Below are 17,040 nucleotides of genomic sequence, written 5' to 3' on the forward strand. Positions count from 1 at the left end.
GGTGCGCGCGAGGGGGCGTGGCTGAGCGGACGTCTAAAGATCATTTTTTACATTTTTTTATTTTTTACTGTTGGGGGGGGCTTTGGGAAATATTAGGGGTCCAAACAGACCCCTGACATTTCCCTTTTAAAATAGAAAAGAAATTGAGGACACCAAATCCTCAATTTCTTTTTTAGCAGCCTCAGCACTCAATGAATGGGAAGCACTCAGTACAGAGGCTCCTCCCATTCATACTTACTATCAATAGTTTCTGAATGGGGAGGAGCCTCTGTACTGGTGTATACCACCTAATTCTATGTACTTAAAATAGTCCAGGGAGAAAGGGTTAAAAAATAAAATGGGAATAGCTGCTCTTACCTGATTGGACGTGGGAGTCAGGTGTCCGGGAGGAGCCGCATGGGAAGGGACTGCGAGGGCTGAGGGACGTCCTCTTTCTGGAAATCCACGAAGGAAGCAGGTTGTTCTTTTCTTCTCCCTGTTAGTGAAAGAAACACACGTTGCCATGAGTGACCTGGAGTCCTTATTGGCTCAGGTCAGGGCAGCTGCCGAGCAAAGGGGTCCCCAGTGGCTCCAGGGGCAGCTCGCCGATGTTTTAGGGGGTCCCTTCCAGCCCCCCTGTTTCCAAACGTGCTAGGAGGTCTAGGCCTCCTGAGCGCTTGAGCCCATCTAGTTCCCCCAGGGTCCGGCGTCGCTATGGAAGCCCCGCCAGGGACCCTCCAGCCCCTTGCCCGCTGCCTGCTACTTCTAGGCCAGCTGTGAGGGCTGGGAGGAATCCCCGCCGTCGACGGGACCCAGGGGGGGGGGTCAGGTTTGCTTCTCCTGTAACAGCTCCCCCAGCCTGCATTCACCCGGACCATACGACCACCCCTGCTGCTGATGTGCCGGGCAGAGGGGCGGTCCGGTGTAGGACACGTTCTGCTGCGGGCGGTGGGGAGGTCTGGCCTCCCTCCGCTCATCCTTCCCCCCGGTTGCTGCTGGATTTGTGGTGTCGGAGAGGGGGGCCCGTCGTGGATCGGGACCTGTGACGGGCAGCGCGAGCTGTGTCTGTTCCCCCGCTGCCCCTGCTTCCTCTGGCCCTGTGATTCCGGCCTCCCCCATCGCTGATGTGCCGAGCGGGGGGAGGGCCCGTGGTGGCTCCGGAGCGGTGCCGGCCGGGATGTGTGTCCCCCTGCTGCCCCATCTTCCTCTGCTGGAGCGGTGGATGCGACCTCCCCCTCGGCTGCAGGCCAGAGCAGGGGGAGGGCTCGTCAGGGACGTTACACTGCCCCAAGTGGTGGGGAGGACCGACGGCTCCTTGCGGCTCCTCTCACCTCTGCTGGGTCTTCAGGGCAGAAATCGGGGTTTGTTTTCGTCTCTTCATCTGTTGTGCCTTGCTGATGTTGTTTTGCTGTTTTTGGTTTGTGTGGTTAATTGTTCTCTGGTTTTCTTACAGAGTTCTGGCAAGGCCTGGTGTGGATTTTGGGAGATTCATACGTCTTTTGGGGGGGGATTAGGGCTGACGCTAGGCCAGAGGGCAGACAGCTGGTTGGGTGTTAGGGGCATGATGTGGAGCCGGGTCTTGCCGGAATTTCACTATTTTTCCCGGATTGATCGGCCCCCGGACGTTTTGGTGTTGCACGTCGGGGGCAACGATCTGGGGGTTCGTGCTTCCAGGGATTTGATCAGGGACATTAAATTCGATTTGCTGCGCTTTAGGCAGGAGTTCCCTGGGGTGGTGGTGGTTTGGTCGGATATCGTGGCCAGGAGGGCTTGGCGGTATGCCTGATCTGTGGAGCGCCTGAATAAGGCCCGGATCAAGCTTAATCGGGTGGTGGGCAAATTTGTCGCTCGGCTGGGGGGCTTCGTGGTGCGGCACTCTGACTTAGAGGATTGCTCGGTCCGGTACTGGAGGGATGACGGTGTGCACTCGAATGCGGTTGGCACCGATTTTTGGTTCCTGGGGCTCGAGGATGGGATCCAGCGAGCGGTGCAGGTGTGGGGTGACTCACTTGAGTGAGGTGTCACTCATGTTCATGTGGCGGGTTAGGGGGTCTTTGGGGGGTCTACAAAGTCGGAGTTCATTACAAAAATGGGGGGCCCTCAGCTGGTATGGGTGCTTCCCCCTGTTGGTGTCCGGATTTGTAAAGGGCGGGGGCCTGGCCCTTTGGGAACCCAGAAGGAGTAAGTGTCCTTGAGCTGGTTGTGGTGCAGCTGGGGACATGGGTGGAGTGTTATGAGAGGCCTTGTTTGGGCTGGCGGACGGGCACCCAAAGACCCCTTCTCAGGTCAACCCTTGTTTAAAGTATTATTTTTGTATATTTGGTTTATTACTTTGGTTATTGTTAAAGTGGTTTGTTTAATAAAAGGGCTGCTGTGGCCGTTAAAATCCATGTCGAGCAGTCCGTGTGTTTATTGGGGTTCTTAACGGAGGGACAGAAAATTGACAGAAAATTGACGAATCCATCAGTCATGTTTCATCAGGCAACTTTTAAATAAGCCCCATCTTCTATTCATTGAGAGTAAACAAAAACAAAAACAAACTTTAAACATTTCAGTCTCTTGTACATTGTCTTCAATTGAGACATGAAGGTCATCAATCTCATTCTAACATAGGCTGGCAGCATAGTGTCTTTATCTTTATGGTACTTGTCTGAGACCCCCACAACTTTTCTGTGTATTCTGACTCCGATCGTTGTGATAGCGAAATATATCCCTTGCTGAGACCTCTATGCCTGGCCTGTATAAGCAGATATACTCACTGCGGACAATCCTCGTCAGATAGCTGAACTCGTCAATACCGATTCATTCAAAGAGGTGTTTATTCTTAACATCAGGGTACAGCAGATGATAGGAACAGCAGTTGAATGGTTATAATATTGTGCGGTCAGAAAATGATGCCTTTCCTACGTACTGTGCAGATTACCTGTGTGTCCTAGTTACATGTGGCTCTTAACTGTGGCCATGACACAGGAAGTACTGCACACAGGAAGAAGTGAGGGGCATACATAGACTGGAAATATGTCATCACATGAGGAACAGAAATACAGAAAAGACATGTGTGATATCACAAAGGCCACTAGATGGCAGCATAGGATAAGACATGGATTTGCTATGGGGAAAATAGTTAGGCAAAAACACACTATAATAACTCTATCTAAAACAATGCTAATATTAACTGAGGCTATGCATCTCATATTCTATGCCCCGTTGGGGCGGCACACTGTGAGAATCTTCAACCAGGATGAATGAACTTGCTTTGACAAAATGGCTTCCATGATGTCCATATAATAATGTGTAAAATAATATGTATAGGCCTTTGAAATTGATTCCTTTCTGCCCAATAGTTCTGACAGTAATGTGAACATGTTTCTCTCCTAAAAGATGCAGACTTTGATCTCTGGATCTGGATTCCTGGATGAGAATGGAGTCTACGACTGTGCCATCAAACTCCCAGATACCACCTTCCGGATGACCACTTTGGGAAACAGGAGATAGCAACACACAACCTGACAATCACTGTGGAGAAGGAAATTACTAAGGTATAAATGCTGTATAGATTAACATCTCTAGACAGTCCACAGCAATCCAAAAAGGTGAACATTTTCAGCCTAATTCATAGTTGGCCATAAGGAGTATACAACAGCTTCTATGCACAGGTATTGTTCGATTAGCAAATTTCTATTGTGATGCTTTTGGTCTAAAAATGATAGTTGCCTGGCAGTCATATTGGATCAGTGCCTTAAGCACTCTGAGGCCCGGTTCACACCTTTACGTTTTGTAGCGTTCAACGCTCTACGAACGCTCTACAAAACGCTCAAACATGAAAATCTCATTGTTTTCTATGGGTATGGTTCACACCTTGCCGTATTTCAGCCCGTCTAAACGCGCTACAAAACGGCCTAGGTACATGAGCTTCTTTGCGGCGTATTGGGCCGTTTTGTAGCGCGTTCGCGGCCATAGACTTCCACGTGAATGGACGTAAACAGCAAAATGGATGATTCTGAAGCATGTGGCCTGCTAGATACAGAGGCGTTCATACGCCTGGTGCCGACGAAACGCTGTCTATTCGACATTAAGCATGGTGATTACAAAAACCGACGCATCAGGCGACGTTCGTGGGAAGAAATTGGCCAGATTATATTCCATGATTGGGAGAGTTTCAGCAAGCAAGTGAAAGCAGCAAAAGGTACATCTCAGCGTTTCCATGCGTGCAGTGTTTTCATGCGACCTGTGTGCAGTGTTTTCATGCGACCTGCGTGCAGTGTTATCATGCGACCTGCGTGCAGTGCTTTCATGCGACCTGCGTGCAGTGTTTTCATGCGACCTGCGTGCAGTGTTATCATGCGACCTGCGTGCAGTGTTTTCATGTGACCTGCGTGCAGTGTTATCATACGACCTGCGTGCAGTGTTATCATGCGACCTGCGTGCAGTGCTTTCATGCGACCTGCGTGCAGTGTTTTCATGCAACCTGCATGCAGTGTTATCATGCGACCTGCGTGCAGTTATCATGCAACTTGCGTGCAGTGTTTTCATGCGACCTGCGTGCAGTGTTATCATGCGACCTGCGTGCAGTGTTATCATGCGACCTGCGTGCAGTGTTTTCATGCGACCTGCGTGCAGTGTTATCATGCGACCTGCGTGCAGTGTTATCATGCGACCTGCGTGCAGTGTTTTCATGCGACCTGCGTGCAGTGTTTTCATGCGACTTGTGTGCAGTGTTATCATGCGACCTGCGTGCAGTTATCATGCGACCTGCGTGCAGTGTTTTCATGCGACATGCGTGCAGTGTTTTCATGTGACCTGCGTGCAGTGTTTTCATGTGACCTGCGTGCAGTGTTATCATGCGACCTGCGTGCAGTGTTTTCATGCGACCTGCGTGCAGTGTTATCATGCGACCTGCGTGCAGTGTTATCATGCGACCTGCATGCAGTGTTATCATGCGACCTGCGTGCAGTGTTTTCATGCGACCTGCGTGCAGTGTTTTCATGCGACTTGTGTGCAGTGTTATCATGCGACCTGCGTGCAGTTATCATGCGACCTGCGTGCAGTGTTTTCATGCGACATGCGTGCAGTGTTTTCATGTGACCTGCGTGCAGTGTTTTCATGTGACCTGCGTGCAGTGTTATCATGCGACCTGCGTGCAGTGTTTTCATGTGACCTGCGTGCAGTGTTATCATGCGACCTGCGTGCAGTGTTTTCATGCGACCTGTGTGCAGTGTTTTCATGTTACATGCCTGCAGTGTTTTCATGTGACCTGCGTGCAGTGTTATCATGCAACATGCGTGCAGCGTTTTCATGTGTCCTGCGTGCAGTGTTATCATGCGACATGCATGCAGTGTTTTCATGTGACATGCATGCAGTGTTTTCATGTAACATGCGTGCAGTGTTTTTATGTGACCTGCCTGCAGTGTTTTCATGTGACCTGCGTGCAGTGTTATCATGCAACATGTGTGCAGTGTTTTCATGTGACCTGCCTGCAGTGTTTTCATGTGACCTGCCTGCAGTGTTATCATGCAACATGCGTGCAGTGTTTTCATGTGTCCTGCGTGCATAGTTATCATGCGACATGCATGCAGTGTTATCATGCGACATGCGTGCAGTGTTTTCAGATGACCTGCGTGCAGTGTTATCATGCGACCTGCGTGCAGTGTTTTCAGATGACCTGCGTGCAGTGTTATCATGCGACCTGCGTGCAGTGTTTTCATGTGACCTGCGTGCAGTGTTTTCATGTAACATGCGTGCAGTGTTTTTATGTGACCTGCCTGCAGTGTTTTCATGTGACCTGCGTTCAGTGTTATCATGCAACATGCGTGCAGTGTTTTCATGTGACCTGCGTGCAATGTTATCATGCGACATGCATGCAGTGTTATCATGCGACATGCGTGCAGTGTTTTCAGGTGACCTGCGTGCAGTGTTATCATGCGACATGCGTGCAGTGTTTTCATGTGACCTGCGTGCAGTGTTTTTATGTGTTCAGTGTTTTCAAGTGCATTTAATGTGGTGTATTACAAAAAACAATGCTCAGATATAGGTTATGTTTTAAGAGACTTTATTAGGACCAGAACAAGGTAAATGGTTTAAATCATGATTGGATTGCCTGCATCTGCCATGACACCTCCCCCTCAGGTGTCATGAAATATGCCGCAAATTGGTCACGAATGGTGGTACCATGCGTTGTACCACTGGTGCCGCTCCAATGGCTACTCTCCATGCAATGCACCAATGAATCGTCAAATAGAAAGCCATCTCTGCGACGCACAAAATTGTGAAGGACGCAAGTGCAGAAAGTGCCATTTATTGGAGAGTATGCCAAAGGCACACTCCACCACCCGGCGTGCTCCAGTGAGCCTATAATTGAACGCCCTCTTCTCCAGGCTCAGTCCACGACTAGAGTAGGGCCTCATTAAATGCTCACCAAGAGCAAATGCCTCGTCTCTTACAAAAACAAAAGGCATTGCAGGTTGAGTGGTACCAGGCAGTGCGGTGTTCCCTGGGAGGCCCAGATCACCGTGGCGCAGCATGAGTCCAAAGTCAGAATGGGCAAATACTGCCGAGTCTGAGCTGCTGCCGTAGGATCCCACGTCAATGTAGCGGAAGCAGTAGTTGGCATCTGTTACCGCAAAAAGAACAACAGAAAAAAAATTCTTGTAATTAAAAAAACGACTGCCGCTCCCAATAGGTTTTATGATGTGAATATGTTTTCCGTCTATGGCTCCCACACAGTTCGGAAAATTGCATGACGTGGCAAAAAGTTCAGCAATTTGCACCCACTCCTCCTTGGTGGGCTTGGACATGACCACATCACGCAGGACATCCCTAATCGCACAGCATGTTTCCTGGATGATCTTGCTTGCAGTCGATTTCCCTATCATAAATGCGTAGTGCAGACTGGCCAAGGACTGTCCAGTAGCTAAATACCTAGAAAATGACAGATAAAATTAGTTCATGTTTACATTTTGTTTTCACAGTAAATCTCATCTAAAACAAGTGGAAGAGTGTGAAGGACGCACTTACGCGCCACAGGAGAAAAGAGAGGGAGTACAGAAGCGGATCTGCTGCAAGTGACCCCTGCAGATACATACATGCCGAGCAGCTGGCATTTTTGATTCCTTGCACGGAACTGCAAAGGTAAGACACGTCAATTACAAGTAACATGTCATGAATATAGTTTGATGTAACATGCAGATAATGATATATTGCACATAATAATGTATTGTTTATTACTCTTTACAGCACAGAAAGTAGCTGGGGGCCCACTGAGACTGAGAGGCAGGATGAGGATGAGGATGATTCGGCCACACAGGCCACTGAGCCATCTTTCTCCCCAGCACCAGAGACCCCACCCCCCCAAAACCCTACAACACCACCACCACCAGCAGCAGCACCAGTGACACGAACCCCGTCTGCCCCCGTCTGACATTGCTCAGGCCCCATAGAGGCCCATAGTGGTGAACGCGAGGAGGACAGGCTCATCGAAGTCCTTGACTCGATGGCCCATCCTTACCCTAACTGTCCCAATCGGCACTTTTCCTTCTCTGCTTGGAGAAGAAACTGGAAATGGTGCCTTTAAACAGACAGAGGGCAATACAGGACGCACTCACCAGAGTCATCGACTCCGAAATTTTCCCGGAAGACTATCCACAACACGCCACTGCACCCACACTAGCCCCACCAATTAGACATCCACCTCAGCATGTCACACCCATGCACTCACACACGTCCCAACCATACCCACACACACCCATGCACCTCCAGCACCATCCCGAAACATGGCACCCACGCCCACATTCCCCATTTATTTTTCCCTCCACCAGCCTGGCACATAGCTCCACCTCCACCGCCCAAATACCAGCTGGCTTTCCCACACGTGGAATGAGGGAGGACATGCAGGTGGACGAGCCTAACTTTGCGCTCCCAAATTATCAGAATTTATAAATTTGGCACTCAAAGTGCCGTATTCCTGATGTTTGTTTATAGGCACCATTTTCAGTTTCTGGTATGTTGAGCCCAGTTGAGCAGGGAAAATGCCTTTCCCCTTTGGCTGCTGTTTTGGCCTTGCTTGAATTTTTATTGCACTTTTATTTATAAATTTTAGATTTTATAAAAATGTTATACTATTATACAGAGCCGTAGCTAGCTCCTTTTGCGACCGAGGCAAGAACAGAAAATTGTGCCCCCTGAGGTTGTTATGAGGAAAGTAAATAAATAACAAAGAAATTAATGAAATTAGAACTGTTTATTTCAGTTACACATGAGGGTGATAGCAGAGGCGTAACAGGGTCACAAGGTGCCTGTGGCAAGTCTTTTATTAGCGCCCCCCTACGCCCCCACAAACCAAACTATAGCTCAATGCTCTGTAGCGCCAGGGCCCGTTTGCAGCTGCAACTGCTACAACTCTGGTAATTCTGCCAAGCTGTAGATGGTCTATAAATCTCAGCAATACATTATATATCAATGCAGAATACCACCAGCTATAGAGGACTACAGATCCCATCAATACATGCTACAGCAATGCAGAATACAATAGGCTATAGAGGACTGCAAATCCCAGCAAAGCTTTATACAGCAATTCAGAATACCACCAAACTGTAGAGAGTTTACAAATCCCAGCAATACAGTATACAGCAATGCAGAATACCACCAACTCTAGAGGACTACAGATCCCACCAATATATTATACAGCAATGCAGAATACGATTGGCTATAGGGGACTGCAAATCTCGGCAATACATTATACAGCAATGCAGAATACCACCAACTACAGAGGACTTCAAATCCCAGCAATACATTATAAAGCAATGCAGAATACGATTGGCTATAGAGGACTACAAATCCCAGCATTACACATTATAAAGAAACGCAGAATACCACCAACTATAGAGAATTACAAATCCCAGCAATATATTACACAGCAATGCAAATACAGAGGTCTGAACAGTGATGATACTACATGTTACAGCCTCATTCACACCTATATTTTAGGTGCACTTAGGAATTCCTGCAGCAGGAATCCCTAACCTGCCGTTTACATGAGGCTGCTGCCACCCATTCAAGTTAATGATCAGATGACGGGCTTACAGGGCTGGCACTCTGTATGTAATTTTATGTGATAAAATTACGTGCAGTTAGGAATCAATCACTATCCCTGGATGCATCAATCGTGCATCCAAGCATTGATACACTCATAGATACAAACACATACAATCACACACATATAATCATACATTCATAAACACATGCCGCACTCATAAAAAACACGCATCACACAAGTAATGAAACATACACATCACACATGCATTTAAACACACACTAAATCATTAAAAGGTTTATAGCACAGATTATTATTGGTTTCCTGAATTTCTATTGTCCCATCATCAAGGAAGTATTTACCATAATGACACTCAAGGCTTATCAGTGGGTGGCAGGGTTACAGGGGGCAGGACAAAGCCTCAAAATTTACAAACGGTGATATCTTTTTTTTAGGGCTGCGGAAATTAACGATTAATTCCTCGATCGTTAATTTCTTTGATCGATTAAAAAAAATTTGATCGGTACTCACCTCTCCGCCGGCTTCCGGGTCTTCGGGAGTCCCGTCACAGATCCGGTGACGTCACGGACATCGACGTCACCGGACTCCTCCCCCCTTATTGCAGAAATGCTCTTCCACAAGAAGAGCTTTAAGTAGACGCTTTAAAATATTCTGATCTTTTTGTGTGCAGTATGTCTAAACAACTAAATATTACTGGTTAATTTTTGGCATTTGGCATTTTTAACAATACAGGTTGTATGTCGATTCAGGCATTTATCTACCTTCATGTGCATGTGCGGGCATTTGAGATATAGGGGTTAATTGCTTCTTTTTTTTTTTGCAAAGTCAAACATGATGGGCATACTGTATGTCAAAACTGATATAATAATAGTCATCATATAATAAACCATATAAGGTAAATGGAACAAGAGGCAGCTTATAGCCCTGGGCTCAGGCCTAAGAGTCCCTTCTTTAAATCTGGGCTTAACATTGCCATAATGAAGCATAAGCTTTTTACCACATGACACCAAATTTAGATAAGTAAAAGGGGCTTTCAGGTATTTTTGCTTTTAACTAAACCCAGAAATTAGTTAGACGGAGTATGGGTTAAAGGGTGGTTGTATGGGATGGGGACGGGGGTCCCAGAAATGAGCTTAAATAGCATCAGGGAAAATTGCTGGAAATGTATTTCTTTTTTAAATATTAAAATGAACATGACAGCATGGCTTGCCAAATTTATTTCTATTATGACAAACCCCCGTGTCATTACTGTACCCAAATTCAGCGCTCCAGTTCCAGCAAAAAAAGACACACCAGCCCAAACAATGTCGTCATTAAACTTTTACTGAAATATCAAAAAGGTAATGTTTATAACACAATCCTATTCATAAAAATTCTGCATAGCTCAGTGACTCATGCTATGCTAAATTTACCTCTTCTCCCATGGACCCCATGTATAGGCCAATGTAGCTGCGCATTTTGCATCGCTCCCGCTACGCTAATAGCGTATCTTCTCAGAAGCTGCACACTGCGCGCGCTGGTTTAAGTAGTAACCAGCACACGCTGTATGCAACTTCTAACAGCGTGGGAGACGGGAGGCTGCACTTGTTGGATCCAGGAATCAGGTGAGTAGTATTAAAAAAAGTTTCATTTTATGTTCCCGGGGACATTTAAAAATGTCCCCGGATTTTATTTTAAAAAAATGTGTCACCTTATCTTAGCCTGGTGGTCAGTGGGGGCACGGCCGCGGCAGGCGCCCCCCGCCATCTATGCGCCCGGGGGCGAACGCACCCCCCGCCCCCCTGGTTGTTACGCCACTGAGTACAATAGCAATGCTGACACTGGTGATGGCAGGAGAGGCTCTGTCTCACTGGTTTGGGGGCAGATGTAAGCACTGCATTTCTTCAGTGGGGAGCGGTTCAGTGCTGAATCTGAGGCCTACGTAGGGGCATACTTCATAAGGAGGGAGATGTTGGAACCTATACAGGATTTTTTTTTTTTTTAAATATCTTGTTCCCAAACCATAATTATCAGTGAGGTAGGTGTTAACATGACTAGTTATATGGAGATACCAGTTTAAGTGTTTGGACAGCATTGTAAGAAGCTGATAGGTGGTGTTGTGAGTCTACACCTCTGTGTAGCGAAGGTCCCAGTTTAAACCAGCTGCCATCTCTACAGTATACACAATGAGTACCTTGCTGTCCTTACAAGAGTGTCCTCTGTCTTTCAGGGCTCGTTCACATAAGTTTCAGGTCCTGATCAGGTCAGGATCCGCAGACGCGGTGCTGCTGATGCAGTGCGTTTTGGCCGCGTTTTTGATGCGTTCCAGCAAAAAAAAAAATTTTGCTGGAGTGGGGCTGTTAGTATGTTAGCTGCAGCACAGTGTATTTTTGACGCGTTTTTGACGCGTTTGCGTATCCTGACCGTTTCCTGACCGTACAAAATGTGACATGCAGTATTTTTCTGTCGTAAGCTGAACGGACTGCGCACGTGAGAACTGTAGCCCATAAAACACTTAGGGATACAATGGAATGCATTTTGAGTGCAGCAGCCTACGGAGCCGGTCAGCACACAAAACGGACGTCGTGTGAACAGGCCCTTAGCAGTAGGTAGACAGCTGAGTCTTGAGTAGTTAGGCCTCCTACACTGGATCAAGCATTTGTTGATAGGTTGTTTTGACTACTCAATGTATAGGTCTTTATTTCAACGGATTGCATACAGCACATTGCTTTGCTTAGCTTTGGGTGTTGAATATTTCAGGTGTACAAGCTCCTGTTTAAATATTTTTGAAGACAAGAAAGTGATGTTTGTGAAAAATATTTCTTATACAGTATGTCCAGCCATATACTGTCTGACTGCTATTCTGGCTGTTCTGCTTTGTCTGTAGGTCTCAAGCCTCTGCTGGATCTTAATCTGGCAATACACTGCATAAATTGGCAAGATTCAGATAAAATTCGAGCAGTACATTCCCCTTTTCGGGGTCCCCCCTGGGTTAGAAAAATCTCAGCTTGACTGCAGCCAATCAGCTGAACGAGAAAAATAGACAGTGTATGGCCATCAACTTTTTTGTTATGTACCACCCCCCCTGCCCCCCTGACCCCCAGAGGCTTGAGGTGGACCCCTAAAGGGTTGGGAGGGCTGACATTTCGTTCTCATGGGGAAGGTCCTTAGCCAGTGAAGTTTGTTGATCAACAATTTGGGCATCAGTCACTTTAACCACTTCAAGACCAGGTGTTTAGACCCCCTTTCTGGCCAGGCTATTTTTCAGTATTCAGCGCTGCGGTACTTTGACTGACGTTTATTCCGTCATGCAACGCTGTACTGAAATGAATTTTATACCATTTTTTGGGGACAGATAGAGCTTTCGTTTGGTGGTATTTAAACACCACTGCGGGTTTTATTTTTTACTATAATTAGGAAAAATTACAGAAAATTTTGAAAAAAATAAGTTTTTTTAACATTATGTTAGGAAACATTTATTATTACCCAGTTTTTTGGTAAAATATAAAAGATCGGGTCACGTCGGGTAAATAGACACCAAACATGTCAAGCTTTAAAATTGCGCGCACCCGCGAAATTGCAGAAAACTACCATACCCAAAATTGGCCATAGGCGACACTTTAAAAGCTTTTACCGCTCATCAGTTTAGTGTTATCAGTGATTGATGGCCCTAGACTTATTGGTCTCACTCGGACGTTAGCGGCGATATGTAACATGTGCGGCGTAATGGGCACAATCGTCTTTTTGCACGTATGCGCCCCCGACGCATGTTTGCATGCGTGTATGTATGGGTGGGGACTTTAAAAAATGTTTTGTTTTTTTATTCTTTTTTATGTGTAACTTTAAAATTGGGGGGGGGGCTTAAATTTTTTCATTCCCCCCCCCACTAAACTTTATTGCTATCACATACGGGGGCTAATAAAACCCCCTATGTGATAGCAAAATATGTGACAGGTCCTCTTTATGGAGACATCAGGGGTCTCCAGCAAACGGAGAGAGGATATAGGGCTTCAGACATCCATGGACAAAAATAGGCAGACTCCCCAATCCCTTACAGCTTCCACGGTGTAGGAATACTTCAACAGAACAGGAATGACACTGTGTTGTAGGACCATTACTTATTTGAGATCTTCCCTGGGAGAGACGCCAGACTTGTTCCCGAGGTCCATGTCAGCTCCTGGTACCTCCAACTGCCATAAGGCTCCACTAGTTCTCCTCCACAGATAATTCCAGACCCCTCCAGGGTCCACATGTGGCCTCCTCCTGGCTTAAGGCATAGACAGTTTCTCCAGCCTTGTGCATCCTTGTGAACTAGAACAAAGTACATAGCAATTCCTGAGTATTTATGCGATCCCCAAGCATGCACCACTGGCCAGGAAACTCACAGTGATGGGCTGAAGAGGCATAGACAGTCCTCATGTTCCCATATTGATTGTCCCACTCTGTGGCAGGGTCACACCCCACACACCAAGCCTAGTCTGGGTAAACATAAGTTTTAAAGCACATTTAAAGAGTAGTATTCTTTGTCCTTAGATCTCACAGAACATTTGTACTTGTATGGCTACCTAGCTTTGTTTTTTTAATGCTCCCCAATCATAAATTTTAATAAACTTCCATGTTGACTCAACAGCTCAGAAAAGTCAAAGTGGCATGGGCTTGGTAGAAATGAAGTAAACCTTACGCGTTTGTTTTACTTTTACCTAGAGGTGCACCGAAATGAAAATGTTGAAACCGAAAATAAAAAAATGTCAGGTCGAAACATAAAATATTTTTTTTCAAATATTTTTACATTTGTAAAAATATTTATTTATTTATAATAAATATTTTCATTTCTTAACTTTACTCCTGGGGGCTTCAGACCGTTGATATTTCCTTTTTAAAATAGGAAAAGAGATGGAAGACGCAGAGTCCATAATCTCTTTTTCTGCAGCCCCTGTTATAAATGAACAGGAAGCCTCTATACTGAGTGTTCCTGTCCATTCATAACTTGTGGAGATAGTATGAGTTACTATGAACACAATTATGAATGAACAGGAAGTAATGTAGATCACTTCCTATTCATTCATAACTGGTACATAGTAACTCATACTATATCCAGATATTTACAGTCAGCTGATCGCTGAATGCTTGCATCCTGACTACCTGTCACAGCTGAGCTGGCGGTGTGGGGAGGAGAACTCGGTCTATTTTGACAGCTGACTCCTTGTCCTACGCCTGGGGCTCCTGAGCTGTGGTGGATCTCAGCTGCGGTACTGACCCGTTAGGGGTTATAGTGCGGTATCAGGCTATAATCCCAGGCATCTCTCTCAATCACAAACGGAGAGTTTGGGATTCAGACATCATGGCCGCAAACATAAAATTAGGAGGTGTACTATCTTTTTGGAAAATATTACTTCATATCCCCTATAGTCAATTGTGAAAAGTAAACAATAATGGTACTGAATATATACAATCAAAGCAGTCTCTAGTTATAATAAGCAGTGTAAACAGAGGCTTCCTAAGTTATGGACATTGCATCATGAACAGGAGGTAAGGTGTAAACACAATGAAGATCTCCCAGCAGGTGGCAGTCTCATTAACACTTCAGAGATTTACCAGCAACCAAACAGTAGTTACAACTTGCGGTTTATGTGGATGTAGCCCAAGGCTTCAATGGTCCGGACTCCAAGTGTAGAAGGAAGCAGCAGATGGTAATAGCTACTGGAGATGTTGCCAGTAAGTGGAGGAAGGCTCCTGAGTTGATGGGCGAACAACTCAATAGTGGAACACCGTACCAGCGTTCCCCAGTCCATTAAATACAGGTGGAACGCGGAAGTGGAACCTCGAGGCATGCCGTCACATCGGCGTTCCACGCTGGAACGCATTACAGTTCGGCCAGAGGGGGAGGAGGCGCCCTGTTACATACACGACCGGAGCGTTCCAGGGTGGAACGCAGCCGGCTTGGAGGAAGGATACCGGAGTCCTTACACTCCTCCCCCTCACCTCCGGTTCTGGCTCCTGTGACAGCGTATGGCTGTCTCCGCTGCCACACCGCTCTCCTTTCCAATTGGTCAGAGGAGGCCGAAAAGGGCGGTGTGGGAGAGCCCGGCCTCCTGTGACAGTTTCTCCCCTCCCCTCCGGATGGTGCGCTGTGTCAGAGGGGACACAGAACAGCGCACAGCGGGGAGGAGAGAAACCAGGCATTTGTCCAAAAGATGGTACTTTTGTACTTTTGGCATTTTGCCAAAAGTGCCATTTTTGCCCGATATGTTTTGGTGCATCCCTGCTTTTACCCCTAAAATGCAGTTCACTTTTTATTTTTCTAAAAAAGGATTTTGAAATAATTTCTCAGTCACCTGTGTGTTCTGGTTATACCTATAAAATTGATATGGTATGGTTGAGACCTGCCCTGCTTCCACACCTATCATCCACAGCTACTCTGGATCTAGTCATTATAAAGCACAAGTGACTGTACAACAAGCCTGACTGACTTATTCGTAATGTACAGACATTATAGATACTGTTGATTTCTTTGAACACTTTAGGTAACCATAATGAATAAAAATGTGCCATTAGTTTCGTTCCGAATCGAATTTCGGACAAAATGTATCCGTATTCCGAAATTACAGATATAACAAATGCAAACGAAACCGAATTTCCGACTCTGAAATTAGTTAGTGGAAGTCTGCACGAAATTTTGTTTGTTGGATGAAATTTCGTTGCAGCAAAGTGACATTTGAGAATGTAGCACCCTGCTAAAGGAGTGCTAAAATATATTCATAGTCTATGTTCAGTTCAACTGTGACAGAACAATCTGTGAAGCTGTGTCTGCCTGTGATGGGTGTGTTACCACACAGGGCAGAACAGCCAATGAGGATTGCTTTGGGCATTTATGTCTCCCAGCCAATCACTGTAGGACAGTAGCAGTGATGCATGCTGGGAGAGGAGATAAATGCTGAGTGTAGCTGATGCAACAGTATCTTCCCTTCCCAGGGCCCTCCTGGCTGGGGGCAGGATGCCTGCTGCTGAAGAGACAGAATGGACTAGGCCTGAGCCTGGGGCCTAGGCCTGGATGCTGGGGCCTGAGCCTGGAGGCCCAGTGGTCAGCCACTTGTGTCTGAAGTTGAACCTGAACAAGACCCTTGGCAGTACTGCTTGCCAGAAGTTCTCCACACAGATTGCCGGTACGGCTTAAAGGTCCAAGTCTGTGGTGGCAGCAGTTACTTTGCTCTATTTCAAGTACAAGGAGTCTACCTTCATCCTGGATGTGCCTGACCCTCTTCCCTCTCTCCCTGGAGTTCAGAAATAAAAGAGAATCATCTTGGAGCTATTGTCTGGACTTCAATCTGTCGGTAACCACTGGAAGTGGTAAGTGGTATTGGGGCAGCCATGTGTTTTAATAATCCCTAGACAGGCTATGGAAGACCCGATCATTCAGCGGCTCCTTCGGGGGTGAGCGCTACAAGAAAATAAAATATTTTTTTCCCCTTAAATGCCACTGCTGCAACAAAAGAAATGAAAAAGAAACAATATTGAAATGAAATTTCGTACAGACTACCGCTAACTAATTTCGTCCGAATTCCGCAAGGAATTGACTTTCGGACCCGAATCCCGAAAAAACGAAATAATGCAAAATCTGAATCAAAACAAAACAAATTGTTTGCTGGTGCACATGTCTAATAATGAAGCAGTCCATTTACCGTACCATGTTAAGCAATTCTGGGTTTATCATGTGTAATCAAAAATCCACCCAAGTTACCTTTATCTTCCAGTTGTTTTTTTTACCCCAGTTTAGCAGTAGGAATTAATCAAGGGCTAGAACCTCACGTTTTATTGCAGTCTTTAAGACTAGATGGGGAGATTAATTTACACTATCTGTGATCATTGTCACTGAGACAAAAAGTGAGGCTATAGCTGACAACTCTCTTAAGAGCAGGAGTGCAAAGGAAATCTCCCAATGGTGACACTTGTTTAAAGGGGGGTGTGGAGAAAGGAGCACCGAGACAAGCCAGGACATGTCTGCTGCTTCTCTCCATTGTAGCCTCTCCAGAACA

The sequence above is a fragment of the Nanorana parkeri genome, unplaced genomic scaffold, assembly GCF_000935625.1.
Source record: "Nanorana parkeri isolate BGI_ZX_2015 unplaced genomic scaffold, ASM93562v1 scaffold2497, whole genome shotgun sequence".
Classification (NCBI taxonomy): Eukaryota; Metazoa; Chordata; class Amphibia; order Anura; family Dicroglossidae; genus Nanorana; species Nanorana parkeri.